This window comes from Panulirus ornatus, chromosome 11 (assembly GCF_036320965.1).
Source record: "Panulirus ornatus isolate Po-2019 chromosome 11, ASM3632096v1, whole genome shotgun sequence".
Classification (NCBI taxonomy): Eukaryota; Metazoa; Arthropoda; class Malacostraca; order Decapoda; family Palinuridae; genus Panulirus; species Panulirus ornatus.
The window spans coordinates 52,948,585-52,966,196 of NC_092234.1; the positions used below are offsets into that span (position 1 = coordinate 52,948,585).

Here is a 17,612-nt window from a genome sequence, read left to right on the forward strand (position 1 = left end):
GGTACAGTAGGGTTGAGGGTCAAGTAAATTGGGAGGTAAGTTTGAATGGAGAAAAACTGGAGGAAGTAAAGTGTTTTAGATATCTGGGAGTGGATCTGGCAGCGGATGGAACCATGGAAGCGGAAGTGGATCACAGGGTGGGGGAGGGGTCGAAAATCCTGGGAGCCTTGAAGAATGTGTGGAAGTCAAGAACATTATCTCGGAAAGCAAAAATGGGTAAGTTTGAAGGAATAGTGGTTCCAACAATGTTGTATGGTTGCGAGGCGTGGACTATGGATAGAGTTGTGCGCAGGAGGATGGATGTGCTGGAAATGAGATGTTTGAGGACAATGTGTGGTGTGAGGTGGTTTGATCGAGTAAGTAACGTAAGGGTAAGAGAGATGTGTGGAAATAAAAAGAGCGTGGTTGAGAGAGCAGAAGAGGGTGTTTTGAAATGGTTTGGGCACATGGAGAGAATGAGTGAGGAAAGATTGACCAAGAAGATATATGTGTCGGAGGTAGAGGGAACGAGGAGAAGTGGGAGACCAAATTGGAGGTGGAAAGATGGAGTGAAAAAGATTTTGTGTGATCGGGGCCTGAACATGCAGGAGGGTGAAAGGAGGGCAAGGAATAGAGTGAATTGGATCGATGTGGTATACCGGGGTTGACGTGCTGTCAGTGGATTGAATCAGGGCATGTGAAGCGTCTGGGATAAACCATGGAAAGCTGTGTAGGTATGTATATTTGCGTGTGTGGACGTATGTATATACATGTGTATGGGGGTGGGTTGGACCATTTCTTTCGTCTGTTTCCTTGCGCTACCTCGCAAACGCAGGAGACAACAGCAAAAGAAATATATATATATATATATTTTTTTTTTTTTTTTTTTTTTTTTTTATACTTTGTCGCTGTCTCCCGCGTTTGCGAGGTAGCGCAAGGAAACAGACGAAAGAAATGGCCCAACCCCCCCATACACATGTACATACACACGTCCACACACGCAAATATACATACCTACACAGCTTTCCATGGTTTACCCCAGACGCTTCACATATATATATATATATATATATATATATATATATATATATATATATATATATATATATATATATATATATATATTCCTGGTAAATTATATGGGAGGGTATTGATTGAGAGGGTGAAGGCATGTACAGAGTATCAGATTGGGGAAGAGCAGTGTGGTTTCAGAAGTGGTAGAGGATGTGTGGATCAGGTGTTTGCTTTGAAGAATGTATGTGAGAAATACTTAGAAAAGCAAATGGATTTGTATGTAGCATTTATGGATCTGGAGAAGGCATATGATAGAGTTGATAGAGATGCTCTGTGGAAGGTATTAAGAATATATGGTGTGGGAGGAAAGTTGTTAGAAGCAGTGAAAAGTTTTTATCGAGGATGTAAGGCATGTGTACGTGTAGGAAGAGAGGAAAGTGATTGGTTCTCAGTGAATGTAGGTTTGCGGCAGGGGTGTGTGATGTCTCCATGGTTGTTTAATTTGTTTATGGATGGGGTTGTTAGGGAGGTAAATGCAAGAGTCTTGGAAAGAGGGGCAAGTATGAAGTCTGTTGGGGATGAGAGAGCTTGGGAAGTGAGTCAGTTGTTGTTCGCTGATGATACAGCGCTGGTGGCGGATTCATGTGAGAAACTGCAGAAGCTGGTGACGGAGTTTGGTAAAGTGTGTGGAAGAAGAAAGTTAAGAGTAAATGTGAATAAGAGCAAGGTTATTAGGTACAGTAGGGTTGAGGGTCAAGTCAATTGGGAGGTGAGTTTGAATGGAGAAAAACTGGAGGAAGTGAAGTGTTTTAGATATCTGGGAGTGGATCTGTCAGCGGATGGAACCATGGAAGCGGAAGTGGATCATAGGGTGGGGGAGGGGGCGAAAATTTTGGGAGCCTTGAAAAATGTGTGGAAGTCGAGAACATTATCCCGGAAAGCAAAAATGGGTATGTTTGAAGGAATAGTAGTTCCAACAATGTTGTATGGTTGCGAGGCGTGGGCTATGGATAGAGTTGTGCGCAGGAGGATGGATGTGCTGGAAATGAGATGTTTGAGGACAATGTGTGGTGTGAGGTGGTTTGATCGAGTAAGTAACGTAAGGGTAAGAGAGATGTGTGGAAATAAAAAGAGCGTGGTTGAGAGAGCAGAAGAGGGTGTTTTGAAATGGTTTGGGCACATGGAGAGAATGAGTGAGGAAAGATTGACCAAGAGGATATATGTGTCGGAGGTGGAGGGAACGAGGAGAAGAGGGAGACCAAATTGGAGGTGGAAAGATGGAGTGAAAAGGATTTTGTGTGATCGGGGCCTGAACATGCAGGAGGGTGAAAGGAGGGCAAGGAATAGAGTGAATTGGAGCGATGTGGTATACAGGGGTTGACGTGCTGTCAGTGGATTGAATCAAGGCATGTGAAGCGTCCGGGGTAAACCATGGAAAGCTGTGTAGGTATGTATATTTGCGTGTGTGGACGTGTGTATGTACATGTGTATGGGGAGGGTTGGGCCATTTCTTTCGTCTGTTTCCTTGCGCTACCTCGCAAACGCGGGAGACAGCGACAAAGTATTAAAAAAAAAAAAAAAAAAATATATATATATATATTGGGGAAGAGCAGTGTGGTTTCAGAAGTGGTAGAGGATGTGTGGATCAGGTGTTTGTTTTGAAGAATGTATGTGAGAAATACTTAGAAAAGCAAATGGATTTGTATGTAGCATTTATGGATCTGGAGAGGGCATATGATAGAGTTGATAGAGATGCTCTGTGGAAGGTATTAAGAATATATGTTGTGGGAGGCAAGTTGTTAGAAGCAGTGAAAAGTTTTTATCGAGGATGTAAGGCATGTGTACATGTAGGAAGAGAGGAAAGTGACTGGTTCTCAGTGAATGTAGGTTTGCGGCAGGGGTGTGTGATGTCTCCATGGTTGTTTAATTTGTTTATGGATGGGGTTGTTAGGGAGGTGAATGCAAGAGTTTTGGAAAGAGGGGCAAGTATGAAGTCTGTTGTGGATGAGAGAGCTTGGGAAGTGAGTCAGTTGTTGTTTGCTGATGATACAGTGCTGGTGGCTGATTCATGTGAGAAGCTGCAGAAGCTGGTGAATGAGTTTGGTAAAGTGTGTGAAAGAAGAAAGTTAAGAGTAAATGTGAATAAGAGCAAGGTTATTAGGTACAGTAGGGTTGAGGGTCAAGTCAATTGGGAGGTAAGTTTGAATGGAGAAAAACTGGAGGAAGTAAAGTGTTTTAGATATCTGGGAGTGGATCTGGCAGCGGATGGAACCATGGAAGCGGAAGTGGATCATAGGGTAGGGGAGGGGGTGAAAATCCTGGGAGCCTTGAAGAATGTGTGGAAGTCGAGAACATTATCTCGGAAAGCAAAAATGGGTATGTTTGAAGGAATAGTGGTTCCAACAATGTTGTATGGTTGCGAGGCGTGGGCTATGGATAGAGTTGTGCGCAGGAGGGTGGATGTGTTGGAAATGAGATGTTTGAGGACAATGTGTGGTGTGAGGTGGTTTGATCGAGTAAGTAACGTAAGGGTAAGAGAGATGTGTGGAAATAAAAAGAGCGTGGTTGAGAGAGCAGAAGAAGGTGTTTTGAAATGGTTTGGGCACATGGAGAGAATGAGTGAGGAAAGATTGACCAAGACGATATATGTGTCGGAGGTAGAGGTGTAGGTATGTATATTTGCTTGTGTGGATGTGTATGTATATACATGTGTATGGGGGTGGGTTGGGCCATTTCTTTTGTCTGTTTCCTTGCGCTACCTCGCAAACGCGGGAGACAGCGACAAAGCACAAAAATAGTGAATAGTGTGAAAGAAAAAAAAGATATATATATATATATATATATATATATATATATATATATATATATATATATATATATATATATATATATATATATCCCTGGGGATAGGGGAAAAAGAATACTTCCCATGTATTCCCTGCGTGTCGTAGAAGGCGACTAAAAGGGGAGGGAGCGGGTGACTGGAAATCCTCCCCTCTTGTTTTTTTTTAATTTTTCCAAAAGAAGGAACAGAGAAGGGGGTCAGGTGAGGATATTCCCTCAAAGGCCCAGTCCTCTGTTCTCAACGCTACCTCGCTAATGCGGGAAGTGGTGAATAGCATGAAAGATATATATATTTTTTTTTGCCAGTCTCCCGCATTTGCAAGGTAGCGCAAGGAAACAGACGAAAGAAATTGCCCAACCCACCCCCATACACATGTATATACATACGTCCACACACACAAATATACATACCTACACAGCTTTCCATGGTTTACCCCAGACGCTTCACATGCCCTGATTCAATCCATTGACAGCATGTCAACCCCAGTATACCACATCGATCCAATTCACTCTATTCCTTGCCCTCCTTTCACCCTCCTGCATGTTCAGGCCCCGATCACACAAAGTCTTTTTCACTCCATCTTTCCACCTCCAATTTGGTCTCCCACTTCTCCTTGTTCCCTCTACCTCCGACGCATATATCCTCTTGGTCAATCTTTCCTCACTCATTCTCTCCATGTGCCCAAACCATTTCAAAACACCCTCTTCTGCTCTCTCTCAACCACGCTCTTTTTATTTCCACACATCTCTCTTACCCTTACGTTACTTACTTGATCAAACCACCTCACACCACACATTGTCCTCAAACATCTCATTTCCAGCACATCCATCCTCCTGCGCACAACTCTATCCATAGCCCACACCTCGCAACCATACAACATTGTTGGAACCACTATTCCTTCAAACATACCCATTTTTGCTTTCCGAGATAATGTTCTCGACTTCCACACATTCTTCAAGGCTCCCAGAATTTTCGCCCCCCTCCCCCACCCTATGATCCACTTCCACTTCCATGGTTCCATCCGCTGCCAGATCGACTCCCAGATATCTAAAACACTTTACTTCCTCCAGTTTTTCTCCTTTCAAACTTACCTCCCAATTGACTTGACCCTCAACCCTACTGTACCTAATAACCTTGCTCTTATTCACATTTACTCTTAACTTTCTTCTTTCACACACTTTACCAAACTCAGTCACCAGCTTCTGCAGTTTCTCACATGAATCAGCCACCAGCGCTGTATCATCAGCGAACAACAACTGACTCACTTCCCAAGCTCTCTCATCCCCAACAGACTTCATACTTGCCCCTCTTTCCAAAACTCTTGCATTCACCTCCCTAACAACCCCATCCATATATGTATATATATATATATATATATATATATATATATATATATATATATATATATATATATATATGTGTGTGTGTGTGTGTGTGTGTGTGTGTGTGTGTGTGGGGATGGGCCATTCTTCATCTATTTCCTGGTGCATTTGATCATTTTTGGAAAAGAGGAAATCATTGAAAAAAAGGAGAAAAAGTGTAGGGGACAGAACAGAACCTTGAGGAACACTGCTGTTCATGGAGAAACAGGGGAACTGATCCATTAACAACGACAGAGATAGGTAGGCCAGAAAGAAGGAGTAGAGTGAGGAAGGGAAACCAAAAAAGAGGGAAGCTTAGTGATATGACCTGGGACTACACCCTGTCAGAAGCTTTGGAACTGTCAAGGGCAACTGCATATTACCCCACCAAATCTTTCCGGGATGATGACCAGGCATTAGTAAGACAGGAAAGAATATCACCAGTGGATCTCATCTTACGGAAGCCATACTGATGATCAAAGAAAAGACTGTGATTTTCAAGGTTTCTTAGGATATGGAAGTTGAGGGGAGAATCAAAGACTTTGGAAATGGTAGATGTTGAAGCAATAAGACGATAGTAGGGGTCATGATGGTCACTCATCTTGGGAATGGGATGGATAAATGCATGTTACCAAGGAGAGGGAACAGTTTTGCTTTTTGAACAGAAACGGAATAGATGAGCAAGCAATGATATACCACATCGTTCCAATTCACTCTATTCCATACAAGCCTTTCACCCTCCTGCATGTTCAGGCCCTGATTGCTCAAAATATTTTTTCACTCCATTTTTCAGTCTCCAATTTGGTCTCCCAGATCTCCTTGTTCCCTCCTATTCTCACTCATATATCCTCTCTGTCAACCTTTCCTTACTCATTCTCTCCATATGTCCAAACCATTTTAACACACCCTCTTCTGCTCTCTGAACCACATTCTTTTTATTAGCACATATCTCTTTTAACCTTTCATTTCTTACTTGATCTAACCACTTCATGCCACATATTGTCCTCAAACATTTTGTTTCCTAAACATCCACCCAGAACTTGGTCTCATATCAAAGATCTACATATTTGCTGATGATACTAAACTAGGAGATAGAGCTGTAAACAGGCAGTACTGCAGAAGGATTCAGAGAGATCTTAACTTATTAGCAGAGAAGTCAGACAAATGGCAAAAGAAGTGTAATGTAGACAAGTGTAAAGTTATGCACTTTGGAGGCAAGAATATACATTACGATTACAAACTATTTGGAAACTCTAACTAAAGTAAATGAGGAAAAGGACCTTGGAGTTGTCATAAGCAACAATCTGAAGTAAACTAAACAGTGTCAAGCAGTAAGTAAAAAAGGCAACCAAATGTTAGGTTTCATAGCCAGGAACATAGATTACAAGACACCATAAACAATTCTCACACTTTATAATTTTCTAGTAAGACCACACCTTAAATATGCAGTCCAATTTTGGACCCCAAACTATCAAAAAGATGAGGAAAAATTAGAGCAAGTACAAAGACGCGTGACAAAATTGATCCCATTCCTTAGAAATCTGGCATACGAAGAGAGGTTAGAACAATTGGATTTCTTCTCCCTTAGAAAATGTAGACTTTATGGTGACTTAATCCAGGTGTTCAAAATTCTGAACAAGTTTGATAATGTAAATCACAAATATCTTTTTGAAATACAAGAAAATAGGGCTACCAGGTCAAATGGAATAAAACTCAATGCTAAAAAGATATAGTACAGATGTGGGAAAAAGCTTCTTTTCCTATAGGTGTGTTGAGCACTGGAATAAGTTACTGTCAGACGTAGTGAATGCTAAGGCTATAAATATCTTCAAAAGTTGTTCAGACAAATATTTAGTGAATTCTGGTAAACTCTGAGAAAAATGCCAGAAATAAACTTCATAAATGACAGTGGTAATGGGGACTGGAAGGCTAATGTGCAGGCAACAGGGAGTCAGTGATAGCTTAAAAAACTGCTGAGCAGAATTACATTTTCTTGTCAGTAAAACTCCTTTATATTTTCATACAACCCAGTTGTGGGCAATCAGGCCTCCTGTTGTCTGTCTTTCTAATGTAAACTCTCATGTAAACTCCTCCGCACAATTCTATTCATGGCCCATGCCTTGCAGCCATATAGTATTGTTGGAACTACTAATCCTTCCAACATACCTATTTTTGCCTTCTGAAATAACATTCTCTCTTTCCACACATTCTTCAGCACTCCCAGAATCTTCACCTCTTCCCCAACCCTATGAACTCAGATATCTAAAACACTTCATGTCCTCCAATTTTTCTCCATTCAAACTTATATCCAGCTTGCTTGTCCATCTTCCCTGCTGAACCTAATAGCTTTCCTTTTATTCACATTTACTCTCAACTTTTTACTTTCTCTTACTCTTCCAAACCTAATCACCAACTTCTGCAGTTTCTCTCTCAAATCAGCCACCAGTGCTGTATCATCAGTGAACAATAACTGACTCACTTCCCAAGCCCTCTCATCCCCCACATACTGCATGCTTGCCCCTCTCTCCAAGACTCTTGGTAACCTCCCTCACCAACCCATCCATGAACAAATTAGACTCCCATGGTGACACCACACACCTCTGTTGCAGAACCTTCACTGGGAACCAATTACTCTTTTCTTTTCCTCGTACACATGCCTTACTTCTTTGATAAAAAAAATTTCATTGCTTCTAGTAGCTTGCCTCCCACACCATATATTCTTAAGATCTTCCACTAAGTATCTCTATCAACACTATCATTTGCCTTCTCCAGATCCATAAATGCAACATACAAATCAGTCTGATTTTCTAAGTATTTCTCACACACATTCTTCAAAGCAAACACCTGATCCACTCATCCTCAACCACTTCTGAAACCAAAATGCTCCTCCCTAGTCTAATGCTCTCAATCATTAGCCTTCCATACAACTTACCAGGTATACTCAACAAACTTATACCTCTGTAGTTTAAACACTCACCTTTGTCCCCATTGCCTTTATACAATGGCATTTCTGTGCATTCCGCCAATCCTTAGGCACTTCACCATGAAGCTTTCATACAATGAATATCCTTACCAACCAATCAATAACATAGTTACCCTCTTTCGTACTAAATTGAACAGCATTACCATCCACTCCAATCACCTTGCTGCATTTCATTTTCCGCAATGGTTTCACCACCTCTTCTCTCATCACCAAACCACTCTCCATGACTCTTTCACTTCGTATATCACCCCAACCAAAATACCCTACATCTGCGACTCTCATCAAACATTTAACAATCCTACAAAATACTCCATCTCCTCACTTCTTCACTACCTGTTATCACTTTCCCTTTTGCCCTCTTCTAGTTTTCCCCATTTGTTCTCTTGTCTTTTACACTTTAATTACTTCTTGCTAAATCTTTTTATTCTCCATAAAGTTTAATGATACTTTCTCACCCAACTCTCATTTGCCCTCTCTTTCAACCCCTGCACCTTCCTCTTGACTTCCTGCCACTTTTTCCTATACATCTCCCAATCATTTGCACTCTTTCCCAGTTAGTCTTGCCCAAATGCATCTATCCCAAATGCTTCTCTTTTCTCTTTCACTTGCACTTTTACCACTTCATCCCACCACTACTCCCCTTTCTAATTTTCCCACCACCTTTAGCATGCCACATGCATATCTTGCACATGCCATCATTGCTTTCCTAAAAACCTATTTCTCACCCATTCCCCTCACTTCATTTGTTCTCACCCTTTGTCATTCTACATTCAAGCTCTCCTAGTATTACTTCACACAAGTCTCTTTTCCAAGCTCACTCATTCTTAACACACATTTCTCCCTGACATTGTTGCCTCTTTTCCGAAAACCTCTACCTCTACAAATCTTCACCATCACTTCTATATGAAAGTTGTCAGACATCCCACCAGCTGGCCCTCTCAGCATATTTTCATAAAAAAGTCTCATGTACTATCAGTTTATAATATGTAACTTGATAATGCTCGTTAACCATCTCCTACTCACATATGCCTAAGCACCAATAATCAGCCATCTCTCACCATCTACTTTCAGTTTTACCCACATTAATCAAGAATTTACTTCCTTATAATCTGTCACACACACCCATAACTCCTGCTTCAGGAGTAGTGCTTCTCCTTTGTTAGCCCATGTTCTCTCACTAACCCCTGTGTTTACTCCTAAAACATTTCCAAACTATTCTTCCCCTTTCCCTTGAGCTTTGTTTCATTCAGAACCATAACATCCAGGTTTCTTTTTACTCTTCTCATCTTGGTTACATCTACATACATTCAGACACCCCAGTCTGAGTCTTTGAGGAGTATGAGCACTTCTCAGCTGGCTCTTTCTTCTGTATCCTCTTTTAGAAATTGAGATATTAGAAGGGGAGGGTTTCCAGCCCCCCACTGCTGCCCCCATTAGTCATCTTCTATGAGACATAGAGAATATGTAGGAAGAATCCTTTCTCCCTGACTTCAGGGATATATACCTGTGAATCATCTGGAGAAAACCATGGAAAGGTCTGTGGGGCCTGGATGTGGATAGGGAGCTGTGGTTTCGGTACATTACACATGACAGCTAGAGATTGAGTGTGAACGAATGTGGCCTTTTTTGTTTGTTTTCCTGGCACTACCTTGCTGAAGTGGTGGGTAACAATGCTCTTTCCTGTGGGGCTGGGTAGTGCCAGGAATGGATGAAGGCAAGCAAGTACGAATATGTACATGTGTATATATGTATATGTGTGTGTATGCTGATATGTATATTTATATATGTGCATGTATGGGCATTTATGTATATATATGTGTATATGAGTGGATGGGCAATTTTTTGTTCATTTCCTGGCTCTTCCATGCTGATGTGGGAAACAGCGATCAAGTATAATCGGGGCATGCAAGGAATAGAGTGAATTGGAACGATGTGGTATACTGGGGTCGATGTGCTGTCAATGGATTGAACCAGGGCATGCGAAGCCTTTTTGTCTGTTCCTGGCACTACCTTGCTGGAGGGGGAGGGGGGGATGCTATTTTGTGTGTGGCAGGGTGGCGACGGGAATGGATGAAGGTAGCAAGTATGAATATGTACATGTGTATATATGTATATGTCTGTGTATGTATATGTATGTATATGGTAACATGTATATGTATGTATATGTGCAGTTGTGGATGTTTATGTATATACATATGTATGTGGGTGGGTTGGGCCACTCCACTTCTGTTTCCTTGTGCTCCCTTGCTGACGCAGGAGATGGCGGTTAAGTATAATGATAAAAAATATACATATGTATATTGCTGTCTCCCACGTTTGCAAGGTAGCGCAAGGAAACAGACGAAAGAAATGGCCCAACCCACCCCCATACACATGTATATACATACGTCCACACACGCAAATATACATGGTTTACCCCAGACGCTTCACATGCCCTGATTCAATCCATTGACAGCATGTCAACCCCAGTATACCACATCGATCCAATTCACTCTATTCCTTGCCCTCCTTTCACCCTCCTGCATGTTCAGGCCCCGATCACACAAAGTCTTTTTCACTCCATCTTTCCACCTCCAATTTGGTCTCCCACTTCTCCTCGTTCCCTCTACCTCCGACACATATATCCTCTTGGTCAATCTTTCCTCACTCATTCTCTCCATGTGCCCAAACCATTTCAAAACACCCTCTTCTGCTCTCTCAACCACGCTCTTTTTATTTCCACACATCTCTCTTACCCTTACGTTACTTACTCGATCAAACCACCTCACACCACACATTGTCCTCAAACATCTCATTTCCAGCACATCCATCCTCCTGTGCACAACTCTATCCATAGCCCACGCCTCGCAACCATACAACATTGTTGGAACCACTATTCCTTCAAACATACCCATTTTTGCTTTCCGAGATAATGTTCTCGACTTCCACACATTCTTCAAGGCTCCCTGGATTTTCGCCCCCTCCCCCACGCTATGATCCACTTCCGCTTCCATAGTTCCATCCGCTGCCAGATCCACTCCCAGATATCTAAAACACTTTACTTCCTCCAGTTTTTCTCCACTCAAACTTACCTCCCAATTGACTTGACCCTCAACCCTACTGTACCTAATAACCTTGCTCTTATTCACATTTACTCTTAACTTTCTTCTTTCACACACTTTACCAAACTCAGTCACCAGCTTCTGCAGTTTCTCACATGAATCAGCCACCAGCGCTGTATCATCAGCGAACAACAACTGACTCACTTCCCAAGCTCTCTCATCCCCAACAGACTTCATACTTGCCCCTCTTTCCAAAACTCTTGCATTTACCTCCCTAACAACCCCATCCATAAACAAATTAAACAACCATGGAGACATCACACACCCCAGCCGCAAACCTACATTCACTGAGAACCAATCACTTTCCTCTCTTCCTACACGTACACATGCCTTACATCCTCAATAAAAACTTTTCACTGCTTCTAACAACTTGCCTCCCACACCATATATTCTTAATACCTTCCACAGAGCATCTCTATCAACTCTATCATATATATATATATATATATATATATATATATATATATATTTTTTTTTTTTTTGTCGCTGTCTCCCGCGTTTGCGAGGTGGCGCAAGGAAACAGATGAAAGAAATGGCCCAACCCACCCCCATACACATGTATATACATACGTCCACACACGCAAATATACATACCTACACAGCTTTCCATGGTTTACCCCAGACGCTTCACATGCCCTATATATATATATATATATATATATATATATATATATATATATATATATATATATATATATATATATTGAGGGAATAATTGGTATACATGGGGTGTTCAGTGTTGTAAATGGAAATGGTGAAGAGCTTGTAGATTTATGTGCTGAAAAAGGACTGGTGATTGGGAATACCTGGTTTAAAAAGCGATATATACATAAGTATACGTATGTAAGTAGGAGAGATGGCCAGAGAGCGTTATTGGATTACGTGTTAATTGACAGGCATGCGAAAGAGAGACTTTTGGATGTTAATGTGCTGAGAGGTGCAACTGGAGGGATGTCTGATCATTATCTTGTGGAGGCTAAGGTGAAGATTTGTATGGGTTTTCAGAAAAGAAGATTGAATGTTGGGGTGAAGAGGGTGGTGAGAGTAAGTGAGCTTGGGAAGGAGACTTGTGTGAGGAAGTACCAGGAGAGACTGAGTACAGAATGGAAAAAGGTGAGAACAATGGAAGTAAGGGGAGTGGGGGAGGAATGGGATGTATTTAGGGAATCAGTGATGGATTGCGCAAAAGATGCTTGTGGCATGAGAAGAGTGGGAGGTGGGTTGATTAGAAAGGGTAGTGAGTGGTGGGATGAAGAAGTAAGATTATTAGTGAAAGAGAAGAGAGAGGCATTTGGACGATTTTTGCGGGGAAAAAATGCAATTGAGTGGGAGATGTATAAAAGAAAGAGACAGGAGGTCAAGAGAAAGGTGCAAGAGGTGAAAAAGAGGGCAAATGAGAGTTGGGGTGAGAGAGTATCATCAAATTTTAGGGAGAATAAAAAGATGTTCTGGAAGGAGGTAAATAAAGTGCGTAAGACAAGGGAGCAAATGGGAACTTCAGTGAAGGGCGCAAATGGGGAGGTGATAACAAGTAGTGGTGATGTGAGAAGGAGATGGAATGAGTATTTTGAAGGTTTGTTGAATGTGTTTGATGATAGAGTGGCAGATATAGGGTGTTTTGGTAGAGGTGGTGTGCAAAGTGAGAGGGTTAGGGAAAATGATTTGGTAAACAGAGAAGAGGTAGTAAAAGCTTTGCGGAAGATGAAAGCCGGCAAGGCAGCAGGTTTGGATGGTATTGCAGTGGAATTTATTAAAAAAGGGGGTGACTGTATTATTGACTGGTTGGTAAGGTTATTTAATGTATGTATGACTCGTGGTGAGGTGCCTGAGGATTGGCGGAATGCGTGCATAGTGCCATTGTACAAAGGCAAAGGGGATAAGAGTGAGTGCTCAAATTTCAGAGGTATAAGTTTGTTAAGTATTCCTGGTAAATTATATGGGAGGGTATTGATTGAGAGGGTGAAGGCATGTACAGAGCATCAGATTGGGGAAGAGCAGTGTGGTTTCAGAAGTGGTAGAGGATGTGTGGATCAGGTGTTTGCTTTGAAGAATGTCTGTGAGAAATACTTAGAAAAGCAAATGGATTTGTATGTAGCATTTATGGATCTGGAGAAGGCATATGATAGAGTTGATAGAGATCCTCTGTGGAAGGTATTAAGAATATATGGTGTGGGAGGCAAGTTGTTAGAAGCAGTGAAAAGTTTTTATCGAGGATGTAAGGCATGTGTACGTGTAGGAAGAGAGGAAAGTGATTGGTTCTCAGTGAATGTAGGTTTGTGGCAGGGGTGTGTGATGTCTCCATGGTTGTTTAATTTGTTTATGGATGGGGTTGTTAGGGAGGTGAATGCAAGAGTTTTGGAAAGAGGGGCAAGTGTGCAGTCTGTTGTGGATGAGAGAGCTTGGGAAGTGAGTCAGTTGTTCTTTGCTGATGATACAGTGCTGGTGGCTGATTCATGTGAGAAACTGCAGAAGCTGGTAACTGAGTTTGGTAAAGTGTGTGAAAGAAGAAAGTTGAGAGTAAATGTGAATAAGAGCAAGGTTATTAGGTACAGTAGGGTTGAGGGTCAAGTCAATTGGGAGGTAAGTTTGAATGGAGAAAAACTGGAGGAAGTGAAGTGTTTTAGATATCTGGGAGTGGATTTGGCAGTGGATGGAACCATGTAAGCAGAATTGAATCATAGGGTGGGGGAGGAGGTGAAAATTCTGGGAGCCTTGAAGAATGTGTGGAAGTCGAGAACATTATCTCGGAAAGCAAAAATGGGTATGTTTGAAGGAATAGTGGTTCCAACAATGTTGTATGGTTGCGAGGTGTAGGCTATGGATAGAGTTGTGCGGAGGAGGGTGGATGTGCTGGAAATGAGATGTTTGAGGACAATATGTGGTGTGAGGTGGTTTCATCGAGTGAGTAATAATAGGGTAAGAGAGATGTGTGGTAATAAAAAGAGTGTGGTTGAGAGAGCAGAAGAGGGTGTTTTGAAATGGTTTGGTCACATGGAGAGAATGAGTGAGGAAAGATTGACCAAGAGGATATATGTGTCAGAGGTGGAGGGAACGAGGAGAAGTGGGAGACGAAATTGGAGGTGGAAAGATGGAGTGAAAAAGATTTTGTGTGATCGGGGCCTGAACATGCAGGAGGGTGAAAGGCGTGCAAGGAATAGAGTGAATTGGAACGATGTGGTATACCGGGGTCGACGTGCTGTCAGTTGATTGAACCAGGTCATGTGAAGCGTCTGGGGTAAACCATGGAAAGTTGTGTGAGGCCTGGATGTGAAAGGGAGCTGTGGTTTCGGTGCATTATTACATGACAGCTAGAGACTGAGTATGAACGAATGGGGCCTGTGTTGTTTTCCTAGCGCTACCTCGTGCACATAAGGGGGAAGGGGATTGTTATTTCATGTGTGGCAGGGTGGCGATGGGAATGAATAAAGGCAGACAGTATGAATTATGTACATGGATGGTATTGCAGTGGAATTTATTAAAAAAGGGGGTGACTGTATTGTTGACTGGTTGGTAAGGTTATTTAATGTATGTATGACTCATGGTGAGGTGCCTGAGGATTGGCGGAATGCGTGCATAGTGCCATTGTACAAAGGCAAAGGGGATAAGAGTGAGTGCTCAAATTACAGAGGTATAAGTTTGTTGAGTATTCGTGGCAAATTATATGGGAGGGTATTGATTGAGAGGGTGAAGGCATGTACAGAGCATCAGATTGGGGAAGAGCAGTGTGGTTTCAGAAGTGGTAGAGGATGTGTGGATCAGGTGTTTGCTTTGAAGAATGTATGTGAGAAATACTTAGAAAAGCAAATGGATTTGTATGTAGCATTTACGGATCTGGAGAAGGCATATGATAGAGTTGATAGAGATGCTCTGTGGAAGGTATTAAGAATATATGGTGTGGGAGGCAAGTTGTTAGAAGCAATGAAAAGTTTTTATCGAGGATGTAAGGCATGTGTACGTGTAGGAAGAGAGGAAAGTGATTGGTTCTCAGTGAATGTAGGTTTGTGGCAGGGGTGTGTGATGTCTCCATGGTTGTTTAATTTGTTTATGGATGGGGTTGTTAGGGAGGTGAATGCAAGAGTTTTGGAAAGAGGGGCAAGTATGAAGTCTGTTGGGGATGAGAGAGCTTGGGAAGTGAGTCAGTTGTTGTTCGCTGATGATACTGCGCTGGTGGCTGATTCATGTGAGAAACTGCAGAAGCTGGTGACTGAGTTTGGTAAAGTGTGTGAAAGAAGAAAGTTAAGAGTAAATGTGAATAAGAGCAAGGTTATTAGGTACAGTAGGGTTGAGGGTCAATTCAATTGGGAGGTAAGTTTGAATGGAGAAAAACTGGAGGAAGTGAAGTGTTTTAGATATCTGGGAGTGGATCTGGCAGCGGATGGAACCATGGAAGCGGAAGTGGATCATAGGGTGGGGGAGGGGGCGAAAATTCTGGGAGCCTTGAAGAATGTGTGGAAGTCGAGAACATTATCTCGGAAAGCAAAAATGGGTATGTTTGAAGGAATAGTGGTTCCAACAATGTTGTATGGTTGCGAGGCGTGGACTATGGATAGAGTTGTGCGCAGGAGGATGGATGTGCTGGAAATGAGATGTTTGAGGACAATGTGTGGTGTGAGGTGGTTTGATCGAGTAAGTAACGTAAGGGTAAGAGAGATGCGTGGAAATAAAAAGAGCGTGGTTGAGAGAGCAGAAGAGGGTGTTTTGAAATGGTTTGGTCACATGGAGAGAATGAGTGAGGAAAGATTGACCAAGAGGATATATGTGTCGGAGGTGGAGGGAACGAGGAGAAGAGGGAGACCAAATTGGAGGTGGAAAGATGGAGTGAAAAAGATTTTGTGTGATCAGGGCCTGAACATGCAGGAGGGTGAAAGGAGGGCAAAGAATAGAGTGAATTGGAGCGATGTGGTATACCGGGGTTGACGTGCTGTCAGTGGATTGAATCAAGGCATGTGTATGGGGGTGGGTTGGGCCATTTCTTTCGTCTGTTTCCTTGCGCTACCTCGCAAACGCGGGAGACAGCGACAAAAAAAAAAAAAATATATATATATATATATATATATATATATATATATATATATATATATATATATATATTATCCCTGGGGATAGGGGAGAAAGAATACTTCCCACGTATTCCCTGCGTGTCGTAGAAGGCGACTAAAAGGGGAGGGAGCGGGGGGCTGGAAATCCTCCCCTCTCGTTTTTTTTAATTTTCCAAAAGAAGGAACAGAGAATGAGGCCAGGTGAGGATATTCCCTCAGAGGCCCAGTCCTCTGTTCTTAACGCTACCTTGCTAACGCGGGAAATGGCGAATAGTATGAAAAAAGAAAAGATATATATATATATATATATATATATATATATATATATATATATATATATATATATATATATATATATATATATATATTTATACATTGAAATGTATAAATATGTATATTTGCATGTGTGGACGTGTATGTATATACATGTGTATGGGGGTGGGTTGGGCCATTCTTTCATCTGTTTCCTTGCGCTATCTCGCTAACGCGGGAGACAGCGACAAAGTAGAATAAATTAATAAATATGTGTGTGTGTGTGTGTGTGTGTGTGTAACATATTTGCATTGGGGCTAGGGAAGGGGTACCACATCTACAAAATTATTAGCCACAAGATGTGCATGCCAAAATGCACTTGGTCCATGTCTGTAAATGAGAATGGAGTTGATAATGATATATGGAACAGTATTTAGTAAACTCTGAGAATAGCATGCATAGACATATATGAACTACTCTTCAGAAATATGTTCAATTGTTTAATCTGCAAGTCACTTTGGATTAACTGAGTTACAATATATGATTACTGTTGTTCCAACAAAAGTTAGATGAATGAAAGGATTGTTCACTTATTTTAGGAAATTTGCACTTAGCTAAAGACCTAGAGAATGCAACACCTAAAGTAAGTTAACCAAAACCTCTTACTGTGATGATGGATCTCTGTTTTTCTTCATGTAAGATTTGACATGTATGTCCAAATGTTAAAATGTAATCTGTTGAATGCAGCAAATTAGTGATAAAGTACATTATTGTCCATCATATATGTAAGAGTTTTAGGCCTGAGATTCTGGAGGTATTTCTAAAGTTCAAGGTACTTGAGGTTTCCTGAGATGAGCATATTTCTCCATATTCTGAGTTTATCTCATGTTGATAGCATTGTGTTGAATATCATACAGTAGTTTTAGCTTGGAACCACTTTCCTCATGTGATAAGATTTTCTTAATGTTTAACAATTTAATGTTTTGTCATTATGCCAAAAGACTTAATATTTTTTTTATCTATATCAGAAATTAATCA

General features: G+C 41.5%; 2 protein-coding genes across 7 annotated transcripts in view; one reads left to right on the top strand and one right to left on the bottom strand.

The window, feature by feature from the left end:
- Positions 1–17,612, top strand: part of Arfip (ADP ribosylation factor interacting protein arfaptin) — a 128,831-nt gene that overhangs the window by 73,492 nt on the left and 37,727 nt on the right. The window lies entirely within an intron of this gene.
- Positions 1–17,612, bottom strand: part of Cwc25 (CWC25 spliceosome associated protein homolog) — a 630,779-nt gene that overhangs the window by 20,972 nt on the left and 592,195 nt on the right. The gene's annotated exons all lie outside the window — the stretch shown is intronic.